General features: G+C 45.0%; 1 long non-coding RNA gene across 1 annotated transcript; it reads right to left on the bottom strand.

Moving 5' to 3' along the window:
• Nucleotides 1-581: 581 nt before the first annotated feature.
• LOC137412932 (uncharacterized) lies at nt 582-11270 on the bottom strand. The gene is made up of 2 exons (XR_013622121.1): nt 10746-11270; nt 582-1850 (listed from the first exon to the last, which is right to left on the bottom strand). It is a non-coding gene; the product is annotated as an uncharacterized LOC137412932 (long non-coding RNA).
• Between the last annotated feature and the right edge of the window lie 267 nt (nt 11271-11537).

Below are 11537 nucleotides of genomic sequence, written 5' to 3'. Positions count from 1 at the left end.
GAGGACCAGTCTGCCAGTATTGGTTAGTGGTGGGTGTTAAAAAGGAGGACCAGTCTGCCAGCATTGGTTAGTAGTGGGTGTTAAAAAAGGAGGACCAGTCTGCCAGCATTGGTTAGTAGTGGGTGTTTAAAAAGGAGGACCAGTCTGCCAGTATTGGTTCATGGTCGGTGTTAAAAAGGAGGACCAGTCTGCCAGCATTGGTTAGTGGTGGGTGTTTAAAAAGGAGGACCAGTCTGCCAGCATTGGTTCGTGGTGGGTGTTAAAAAGGAGGACCAGTCTGCCAGCATTGGTTAGTGGTGGGTGTTTAAAAAGGAGGACCAGTCTGCCAGCATTGGTTAGTGGTGGGTGTTCAAAAGTCCACACGGCTTTTCGCGAAGAGGCGAGATACGTCCGCACCTGGCCAAAGTTCCCAGTTCCTGTCCTGACCTACAGAGGGGCAGTCACATCAGTACCAACGCCTGCCAACCTCTCCTCCTCTCCACTCAGTTAATGATGCTACTTACAGCCTGTGCTGTATTCAACAGAAGAAGAAAAAGAAGAGGAAGAAGCGTGCTGGTAGAGAGTTCAAGAAGAACCTGCAATCGAGTCGGCGGTGAGGCAATTTATTTGGGGACAATCAAGAACAGGAAGTAAAACGGACCCCAATTTACTTCTGCGATTATCCTCTCTGAATGTCCGAGGTTTCGCTCTCAGCTGCACCCGATCTTGTGCTCATCACATCCGCAAGCTGGCCTGCAAATCCCGCCATCATCTGAGAATTCTCTGCCGACTCTGATACGATACCGACTTCGATGTGATACCGACTTCTTTCATGGAAGTCCTTGCAATGTCCTTGTGTTTTATACTCCCCCCCCCCCCCCTTTCCCATGCCTCCTCCCCCCAAGCCCTCTCCCTCCCACAGATCTCCCTGCTCTCAAATTTTGCACTTGTGTGCTCCCCCCTCTCTCCCCATTTTGTATCCCGCTCCCTTTATCATATGTGTTATGTGTCAGTTTGTGTTTTTGTGATCAATGTTAGCTCTTACACGAGCCTCGATCTTGTATACTAAAAAAAAAAATCGTCTGCCTCAATGTCTACTCCGCCCCGTGATCGAGCATGTTCATTTGCAAATAGTATTTACCCCACAATGCCGTTGCATAAACGTTGCGAATGTATGGACGCTCCTCCGTGTGAATTCCACATATCCGATCAAGTCCGATTCTAAACGGGTTTCTGCAGCAAGATCCGATTCATAGTGGGTCTTTGCAGCAACGTCCGAACCATGGGGGGATCCTTTCCCCTGAGGTTGATGTGCTTTTTAAAATCCCTTTCGTACCAGAATGTGAACGAACACACTTCGCAAACGAATCGAGGCTGTGCCATGTGAATACACATGTGCCTCTTCAACTTTAACAGAGACGAAAATATCTGTGGACAAATCTTGCAACAGTACGGGCGCTGTCCCATGTGAATGCGCATGTGCGCTTTTAACGGCTGTTCACACCAGAAGGCCAGCGAACAAGCTTTGCAACTGTATGGGCACTCTCCCGTGTGAATGCGCCAGCATTTTTGACATGCCAAAGCCCGGTTGAATGCCTTCCAACACTTCACATTGTTGGAACTTCTCCTATGACAATGGATGTGTCGGTTGTACATTGATCGGTAAATGAACGTTTTCCCACACACGTTGCACGTATATAACAGCTTAGTTCCTGCTTGGGTTTGTGGGTGTGCCATGTTGGTCGATTTGTCCTTTTCAACATCGGAATCCGGTCGATGCCACTCCGAATGCACCCGCAAGTCGGCCTCGGTGGTGAAGCTGCAAGAGCACGAGGGGCAGACATACTTCCCGACGAGACTCTTGCATGTCCCTGTGAAGAAGATGCATGAAAAAAATTAGTAACTCCAAACAGCTGGTCCATTGAATGAATATAAAGCTCAAAGTAGAGCCACAAAGGTTCCCATTACACGCACGTGAAGTCAAAAAAGGGTCAAATCGGCATCAAACCGGTATGCAAAAGATTTTTTTCAAAAATGTACACCGTTCCGAGAATTCACCCCCTATCAACTGCCATCTGTGGTGTTCCAAGGTGCAGGGAAATCTCTACATTGTGTGTTTACTGTTTAGGTTTGTTGCATTCCATTCATGGGCAGGCTCTTTTGAGAGAATTGCCGCTTGCAAAGCAGTCACGAGAACGAGAATGGAATGGGCATTTTGCATTTGCCTGTCCCAGGAGTTATCAGGTCAGGAATTTAGAATCCTAACATTGTTTTTTATGGATATCGCCCCAGACAAGGCATACAGCCACTCTAGGTAAGGGGCTTATAGAATATAATATTAAAAAAAATAACCACCTTTAGAGGCCATTTTTCCCTGCAAAGCGGGGGTTGGCCTTCTTCGGGAACCGTGGTTGTTGTTGTTTTTTGGTCCCATTTTTGAAGCAATGTTTTACGGCCGGATGCCCTTCCTGACGCCAACCCTTTTTGCCGCCTTTAACGACAAACAGGGAATTACCAGTGAACTGGTACTCAATTTGACGACCTCGGAAGGATGACAAGCTGAGTCAACCCCCCTGGCGTTAATTCAGCGATCGACCGGGATTCGAACCCAGGATCCTAGGATCCTAAGCTGGCACCCTAGCCGCTAGCCCAACACCAGGGTTAAGGGGCTTATAGAATGTTAGGAAAAAAAAAAAAATGATAAAGGAAAAAAGGAAAAAATAATAATAAATAAAATAAATAAATAAACAAACAAACAAACAAACAAAAACAAACAAAAACAAATGAAAAATCACTCATTGAGCGACACTTGGCAAAACAGAACAAAGCAGAATGTCACTCAGTAGAGCATCCTTTTGACTTCACAAATAAATGGTGGTTGAATTCAGTTAGCTGATATGAAAATCCTATTCAAATTTCAAGCCAATCGATTGAAAATTGAGGATGTTAGAAATTCGAAAAAAAGTGGTTGACCTTTTGCCTATGTTGACCTTTTGGCCGACGCTGATCTTCAAAATAGTTGGTGGTTGAATTCAGTCAGCGGATATGTAAATCCGATTAAAATTTTAAGTCAATCGGAGGAAAATTGAGGATTTTAGAAATTTGGAAAAAAAGTGGTTGACCTTTGGCCTATGCTGACCTTTGGGCAATTCCACGAGAAACGGTCCGCAGAGGTCAAATTTTAAGTTTGACTGAAAAAGTTCATGTTATGTACCAAATGAAAGCTGAAAAAATGTACTTTCAGATAATGTCAAGATCACCGAGTTAGCTTGCTCTGTTGGCTTACATCACTCGTTGCAATTAATGAAGTCATTCTACTGAAAAGCGCAGTAAAATTGGCCCTCGATAATGCAAAGAACTATTAATTCATTAGTCTCTCAATTCATTGGCATGAAGTCAACAAATGCTATCCATCAGAAGATACCTGTATGAAGATTATTTCAAAACCAATTGAAAAAAAATATGAGTTGGCCTTCTATGCTTAATTAACACTCAAATTAGGAGTCAGATGTCACTCCGTGACGTGTCACTCCATAACGAAAATTGGACATTTGTTTACTTTTCTCTTCAACTGGTGGATGAAAAACCAAATAAATCCAGGGTCATTAAGAACTTATACCACCCAAATTGTACAGTATAGTATATATATATTTTTTAAATCTACAAAAAATAAATTAAAAAGAAAACTTGTCACTCCGTAACGTTACGGAGTGACTCATTCTGTCAAACAATTGATAACTCAGCCTGAAAAAAGGTGGCGACAGAGTAGCTGTCCCAGAATTCATTGCGTGCCAGATTTTACTTCCGTATGACAAGTTTCAAGTTTACGCGTGGTCATCTTGAGCAGTTTTGAAATCGGTTTACATCCAGCAATCGGTGAGTACAAACTACACCTCTGTTGTCACCTGCGGATACGCATCGTAAGAGAAAAACTAGACAAATCACCGCGCCACCGCGGACCGCCAACTTTGCAGTGGACAAGCTGAGTGAAGCCGCTTGCAACCTCTACTGTCAGCTTTTGTGGCCTAAAACATTTCATGATCTTTTAGATGATTCGTAGAAGGGTACGGTGCAATTCAAATGGATAATTTGTCGATGCATTCATATTACAGACAGGATGCCATTGACTGCTGCCGAGCGACAAAAGCGTTTTCGAGACAGGCACAAGGAAAAATGCAGGGAGCTGGATGCGAAACGCAAGAGAGAGGCGCGTGCTGCTAATGTTGCGAAGGCAAGGGAAAGTGAACGTGCACGTCAGCGGAGATGTCAGGCGAAGGGCAAAAACACTAAGTCCCGATATTTCATGGATGTCGCCAGGGAAGAAAGACTTTGTGGTCATTAAGACTGGGAAACAGAAGGACAAGGTTCAAAAGAGTTTCCTAATGATGACAATACGAGAGGCATACAGTTTGTTTTGTGAGAAATATCCAAACATCAAGATCGGCTACTCCAAATTCGCAGCACTTCGTCCAGCCAATGTATGCCTCAATTCAAAGTTTCCGTACAATGTCTGCCTCTGCAGATATCATGAAAACATGCGCCTCTTATTGGAGGCCTTGTCATCTCATGTACCTGGACTTTCGACCAACTTTCGTGAATTCCTTGGAAGCATTGTATGTGATCAGGATTCGGACAACTGCATGACAGGAAAATGTCAGGAATGCCATACCAAGTTTGCCACAGTGTATTCTGTCGACGACGACACAGCTAACCTGCCGCTGAAGTGGTTTCAGTGGGAGACAATTGAGCAGCAGGCCACAAAAGTATCTAAAGATGGGACTGTTCAGGATGCCCTGCATGAGGTATTGCAAACAACTTCCATGCTTCAGCTCGCACTCATTCATCAAGAGGAAGCAGAGCTACTTCTTTGAAGATAGAAGGAAGGCAGTTGATGGTGATCGCATTGTCGTCCAGGTCGATTTTGCGGAGAACTATGCTGCGATAGAACAGAATGAAATCCAGAGTGCTCATTGGAGCCACGTCCAAGTCACTCTATTCACAGTGTGCGCCTGGATTGATGTTAATGTTACCGAGTCTTTCGTTATTGTTAGCGATGACCTCCAGCATGGCAAATATGCTGTTCATACCTTCCTGTCCAATATCATCACCACACTGATATCACGCCACCCCAGGATTAGGGCGATTGACTTTTTTTCAGATGGGGCAGCCAGTCAATTTAAACAGAAATTCTTGTTTTCCAATCTAACATTCCTTCAAGAATTGTTCATGATTCAATTATCCTGGAATTTCTTTGCCACATCTCATGGTAAGGGCACTGTTGATGGGATAGGAGGTGAGGTAAAAAGGAGAGTTTGGTTGGTAAATCTGGCTGGGGATCCTGTATCTGATGCAGAATCCTTCTTCCGCGTAGCAGCGGCACAGTGCAAAAAGATCGAAGTTTTATTCATCGCAGCAGGAGACATTCAGAAGTGCCAGTCGCAATTGGACGAGCGCTAGCAGTTAGTGAAGTCGCTTCCGAATACACACCAAACACACTGTGTGAAACCTGTGAGGAAATATGTATGTTGTGAGTGCCTCGATGTACTCAACAGCAGAATAATTTGAATTGGTGAGTCTTCACCCCGAGTGCCATGTATCATCCTTGGAATGTCCAAATACTGCTAGTCCAGCATCTGCTGAGTGCCCCAGGTCAGACAGTCAACCCCAAGTGCACCCTGGTGACTTTGTGACTGTGCAGTATGTCACAAAAAAATCTAAGAAGTTGTTTGTTGGCCAGATGACTCAGATAGTAGATGATGGTTGTTTGGAAGTATCATTTTTGCAAAAAGCGGGCCTATCTGACTTGGCATATACATTCCCAGAGGTGGAAGATAAATCCTGGATTGATTCCAACCAAGTCGTCAGATTCCTTCTTCCGCCATCCCTCGACCATCGCAATCATTATGTATTTGCTGAATGTCCTTTGGGAAAGGGAACCTTTTGCAGGGCAGTCATGTGAAGTTTTGTGATGTGGCCAACTGATTAATTCCAAACTTTGTTTTGTTTCTGGTCATCCACTCATAAATTGTTCTCAATTTCTTTAGTCTATTTCTTGACTTTTGTATATGTTTATTGTATATTTTCTCAGTTCAGATTTTTATTTTTATTATTTTCTAAAGTGTTAAATGTTGAAACGCCAGCACAAGTCAGCTGGGTTCAGAATGAAAGTCTGGCGTAATCTAGAAATGATTTGTTGCTTTGGGAGAAATCTCAAAATTGACTCGTCACTCCGTAACGGGATTTTTCGTCACTCCGTAACAGGACTATTGTAATTATTTCAGAGTAATTAGGTCATGTCTGGAATTTTGAAACCCCTGTACTGAAGGTACAACTATTAGTGTATCTTCCCAGTATTTCATTACAATTTTATAACTATTGTGAGAGCAGAGTTTTCAATAAATGTTGTTATTGTTTAATAAATGACAAAAGACAGTGTCACTCCGTAACACAGTTTTTGAATGTTAATTACTTGACAATGGTCCAACTTACAGGAACTCCATTAATATCTCTGTAAAGTGCAATTCTTCCTTTACAATATGATATATAGAGAGTAGGTACTAGTGGCTTTATCGCTGTGCTAGAGCAATCAAAGTTCACAAAAATGACTCAAAGTGTCACTCCATAATGTCGTGGAATTACCCCTTTTTGACCTTAAAAATATATAGGATTTTGTCGCACCACGAACTCTACCATTTGGTGAAGTTTAGTGAAGATCGGTTTAAAATTGTGACCTGTAGGCAAGTATAAGTGAGCGGACAGACAAACAAACACACAAACCAGAGTGATCAACATACTTGGAAAAAAAAAAATTGTTTTGCCAAGTAACAAACAAACAAGCATTTAAAAAAATTAAAATAAAATTGAATAAAATAAAATAATAAAGAAAACATCCAAGATACCGGAAGTAGCAGAGGTCTGGTAAAATGCGATTAAACCTCAAAGATGTAGGAAGTATGAATTGACATTCCTCTTAAAGCATTGTAAATCGTAGGCTAATGGGAAGCATGTTACAGGTAGTAAATTCACAAATGTGTCTGTGTGTGTTGCGCTACTCCTACATTTCTTTGCCGATTACATCCAGACTTTCTACCGAGGATCAGCATGACCCAAATTAGTGTATATAATCGGGGTGTTTCTGTCTCTGCCGGTTTTCTTGGGAAGAGAAATTCTCTATGTAAATGTGTATCGTGTAGCGCCACTCCAGGTGAGAGACGGTATTACAAGTCCCCATCCGTTACAGTGCAGTATTCCTGTCCCCACGTTTTCCAGGACAGTGGGGTGTTTTGAATTATAAGCAGTCGGTATGTTTTTCCTTCATGCATATAACCTGGGTTTTTTATTATTATCCTGTGCTCGTGAAGCAAAAAGCAGGGTTAAGCATTTGGTTGCATACATGTGGTGTACGTGCGTGCGTACGTGTCTACATTTTGAAAATTAATTTTCTCGGCAACAGTTGTTCCGATTAACACGAAGGTTTCACCATAGGAACCTGCAAAATTTTGTACTTCCGGACACATTCATAATAATGACGTCACAGGTCATGTCAAACAGATGCCATCTTGAAAAAACGGTGCACCTCTACATCTCCGAAACCGCTCAATGGAAAAAATTGAAACATGGCTCATTGTCAAGTACTCCCAATGGGGAATAATATATGTTAACGATGACATCATTCGTGCCATAATTATGACGTCATAATTTGACAGGGACGATGCTCAGTCTGACGAATTTGAAATTTCTTGAGTGGGATCGACACAACAATTATATTAGAGAATATAAATTTATGATGTCATAGCTCATGTGGTCTGGCAGCCATATTGGATCAAGGGGGGAAAAACCCTTTAAAAACAGAAGAGTTGGCTGACGTCAAGTTGACTGTGCGGGGTAAGTATTCTATGAATATCATCTCGTTTTTAGGAGTGATTGAAGCAGCTATCAGTTGCCCAAGCACAAGTATAACTATGAGAGCAAGTACATCCCGTCCAAATAAAGACCCTGCATGTATCAGAAGAACTTGTTGCATGCTTGGAACAAGATCGCCCATAGGGCAGGTACTCTGCTAGTTTACTCAATGCATTAACATGCAAAATAGCTTACACCCAATGAGAGGGATCGTGATATTTTGAATGTTTTCCAAGCGACTGAGAATGGACTGAAAAATTTTGAGTCTGAAAATATTTTCCAAGCGACTGAGAATATTTTTTTAAATGTTTTCTCTCCGAAAAGACTGTCTGGACAACCCTCCCATCTGCTTTCTTAACAATCCTCCCCAAGAAGTTCTGTCACTCAAGCTTTTGGGTCTCTCTGTCTGCTATGATCTTTCCTGGGAAAACCACATTTCCAATCTGGCCTCCAAAGCCAGTCGCCGACTGCGCATCCTCCGTCGTGCGAAGTCCTTCCTTGGCACACCTGAGCTCCTCACCACATACAAGGCTTTCATCCACAGCTCAATGGTATACTGCTCCCCCCTCTGGGCCGGTGCTCCTGCCTCACACCTAGCTCAGCTTCACGCTGTTGAAACCAAAGCTTTCAGAATCATTGGAATCTCCCGCGATGAAGCTAACTCCAAGGGCCTTTCACTTACTCACCGCAGGCAGGTTGGTGGTCTTTCTGTCTTCTACAGACTCCTCTCTCGCCTAGACCCCCAGCTCTGTCTGTGCTCTGTCCCCCAAATACTCCTACAGGTCGCACAAGATCTGCCAGTAACCCTCTTATATTGAAATTGTCAAAATCAAGACTCTCTGCTCACCTTCACTCTTTCATTCCTCTGTTCTCCTGCCTCTGGAACAAGCTCCCGCACTCTCCTCAATCCCACTCCTCCCTCCAGGTCTTTAAAACAGCTGTTCACCACCATCTCTTATCTTCCCCCTTCCAAAACCTTGATATTTTCTACCCCCGTTACTTCACCCCAGATCCATTTTTTTTGAAATAGCAATTTCTTTCCTGGAGTGTCCATGTGCTTTATACCTCTCCCACCCCCATTCCCCTTCCCATGCCTCCTCCCCACCAAAAAAACGCCACGATAAAGCTAACTTAACATGGATGTGCACCTCAACACGCAACCCCGTTGATGGTAATGGCGGGGAAAACCCCGCTCGGGAGAGAAAACCCACTTTGGGGGGGGGGGGGGGGGGGGAATGAATACGCTACACCTTCATTATGTAACCCTTAGTCATCCTATCAAGTTTGGTTGAGATTGGATAAGTAACGACGGAATGTATCACGGTCAAAAAATCGACAGACAGACAGACGGCAATTAGAGTATTTTAGTGTGATTGTAGTGACACTGTGTGGAGTATCGTGCATGTTATATGAACGCTCTAGTTTAAGTCTTTGATAGGACTCGGGCGGGGTTTGAACCAACGACCTCCCGGACTTAGAGTGGAAACTCAAACATTACGCCACAGAGTCCCGAAAAGTGTTTTACTTTCTTTCAAAAAGAATAAGAAACGAAGTTAATTCTATAGATAATACGTATATACGTAAGAGAAAGACCCAAAATGAAGAAAAAGGAACTCTCTGACACTGTGTTTGGAAATTGTGTCGACCATGTCACCACCGATGTCACCGCATGGATGCCACCATAACGCATGTAGGCCGCCATTGTTAGCTACGCCCCCAAAAGTTGGGGGAGGTTATGTTTTCACTGGTCTGTTTGTCCGTATGTTTGTTTGTGAACAAAATATCACAAACAGTTGTGGACAGATTCGGACGAAATTTGTCAGAGATGTAGCGTATGTGACAAGAATAAAATGATTAGATTTGGGTGAAGATCCGGATCCAGCTACGAGAATTTTTCAAGTGATTCTTCACCATTGGGCGATAGGGCCAAAAACGATACGTAGCAGGATATCTCAAAAAGTTATTGATGGATTTGGATGAAACTTGTCGGACAGGTTGTGTGTGTGACGAGGAAGTATCGATCCGATTTTGGTGAAGATCCGGATCCGGGTCCAGCTGGAAGAATTTTCAAGTGATTCTTCACCTTTGAGTGACATGGCCAACCAGGTGGAGGTATGCTCTCCACTGAGTGCCGTTCTAGTTTTGTTATTGCATTGTGGATCCATTCACCAAAATAAAAGGAAAAACAATTCTCATTTTCTGATGTATTTTTTAGACTTGTAACCAATGAAGACAACGAGGATAACAAACCAGAGATTAAAAAAATTATTTACGTTCAACGCACGCTGGAGGCAACACCGGAAACTAAAAAGGTTCACGACAGGGGTGGTCATCGTCTGCTTCTGAATACCTCATGCCAGTGATGACGATGATGAGCACATCTTTTTGCATCTCCAGGTGCTTAGGGCTGCCGTAGCAGTTTCTTGGCGATTTGGCACAATCCTGGACGGGTCGCCACTCCGACGCAGGATACTCAAATGGCTCATTCATCCTCGTAAGCTTGTACTCATTTGGCCGACCTCGTAGACGCAAACCCGGTTCCCCGAGAGCCGAGAAATCATTCCCCGGCAAAAATGTAGGGTTACTCCTCGGCTCTCGGGGAGAAAGATGTCCCCAGGGTGTGTAGATGCGAAGACAAAGGAGAAGGGTACTGATCGCATGCGTGACAAGCAGTGTCCCCAAGAGGTGGGGACAATGTGTGAATGCAGTGTTTGTCAAAACTGAGAGATGCCGATACCATTAGGATGGAACTATGGAAGTAAACGAGACTTGAAGTACTGGGCCAAGATTAACCCAGGACTAAACTTGTCAAAACTCGATTACGTCATGGACTCCCCACAATAATGACAATTCACAGGACTCACCATCGTCCTGGTCCCTTCCATCGGACCCAAACGAATCCTCTTCTTTGATCTTGATGCTCAGGACTCCAACATGTCCTACGGTCAGGTCCATATAAGTCTGCATAATTGGCCCCCCAGTAGGCCTCAATGCAGGACCCACAATAGGCCCCAGTGCAGGCCCCCCAGTCAGCCCCAGTGCAGGTCCCCCAGTCAGCCCCAGTGCAGGTCCCCCAGTCAGCCCCAATGCAGGTCCCACAGTCGACCCCAATGCAGGCCCCCCAGTCGGCCCCAATGCAGGCCCCCCAGTCGGCCGCAATGCAGGCCCCCCAGTCGACCGCAATGAAGGCCCGCCAGTCGGCCGCAATGAAGGCCCCCCATTCGGCCCCAATGCAGGCCCCCCAGTCGGCCCCAATGCAGGCCCCCCAGTCGGCCCCAATGCAGGCCCCCCAGTCGACCGCAATGAAGGCCCGCCAGTCGGCCGCAATGAAGGCCCCCCATTCGGCCCCAATGCAGGCACCACAGTAGGCCCCAATGCAGGCACCACAGTAGGCCCCCCAGTCGGCCACAATGCAGGCCCCCCAGTCGACCACAATGAAGGCCCACCAGTCGACCCCAATGAAGGCCCCCCAGTCGGCCGCAATGAAGGCCCCCCAGTCGGCCCCAATGCAGGCCCCACAGTCGGCCCCAATGCAGGCACCACAGTAGGCCCCAATGCAGGCACCACAGTAGGCCCCAATGCAGGCCCCCCAGTCGGCCGCAATGCAGCCCCCCCAGTCGATCCCAATGAAGGCCCCCCAGTCGACCCCAATGAAG

Source organism: Myxine glutinosa, chromosome 1 (genome assembly GCF_964187855.1).
Source record: "Myxine glutinosa chromosome 1, kmMyxGlut1.1, whole genome shotgun sequence".
NCBI lineage: Eukaryota > Metazoa > Chordata > Myxini > Myxiniformes > Myxinidae > Myxine > Myxine glutinosa.
This window is presented reverse-complemented; position numbering and strand designations above follow the sequence as displayed.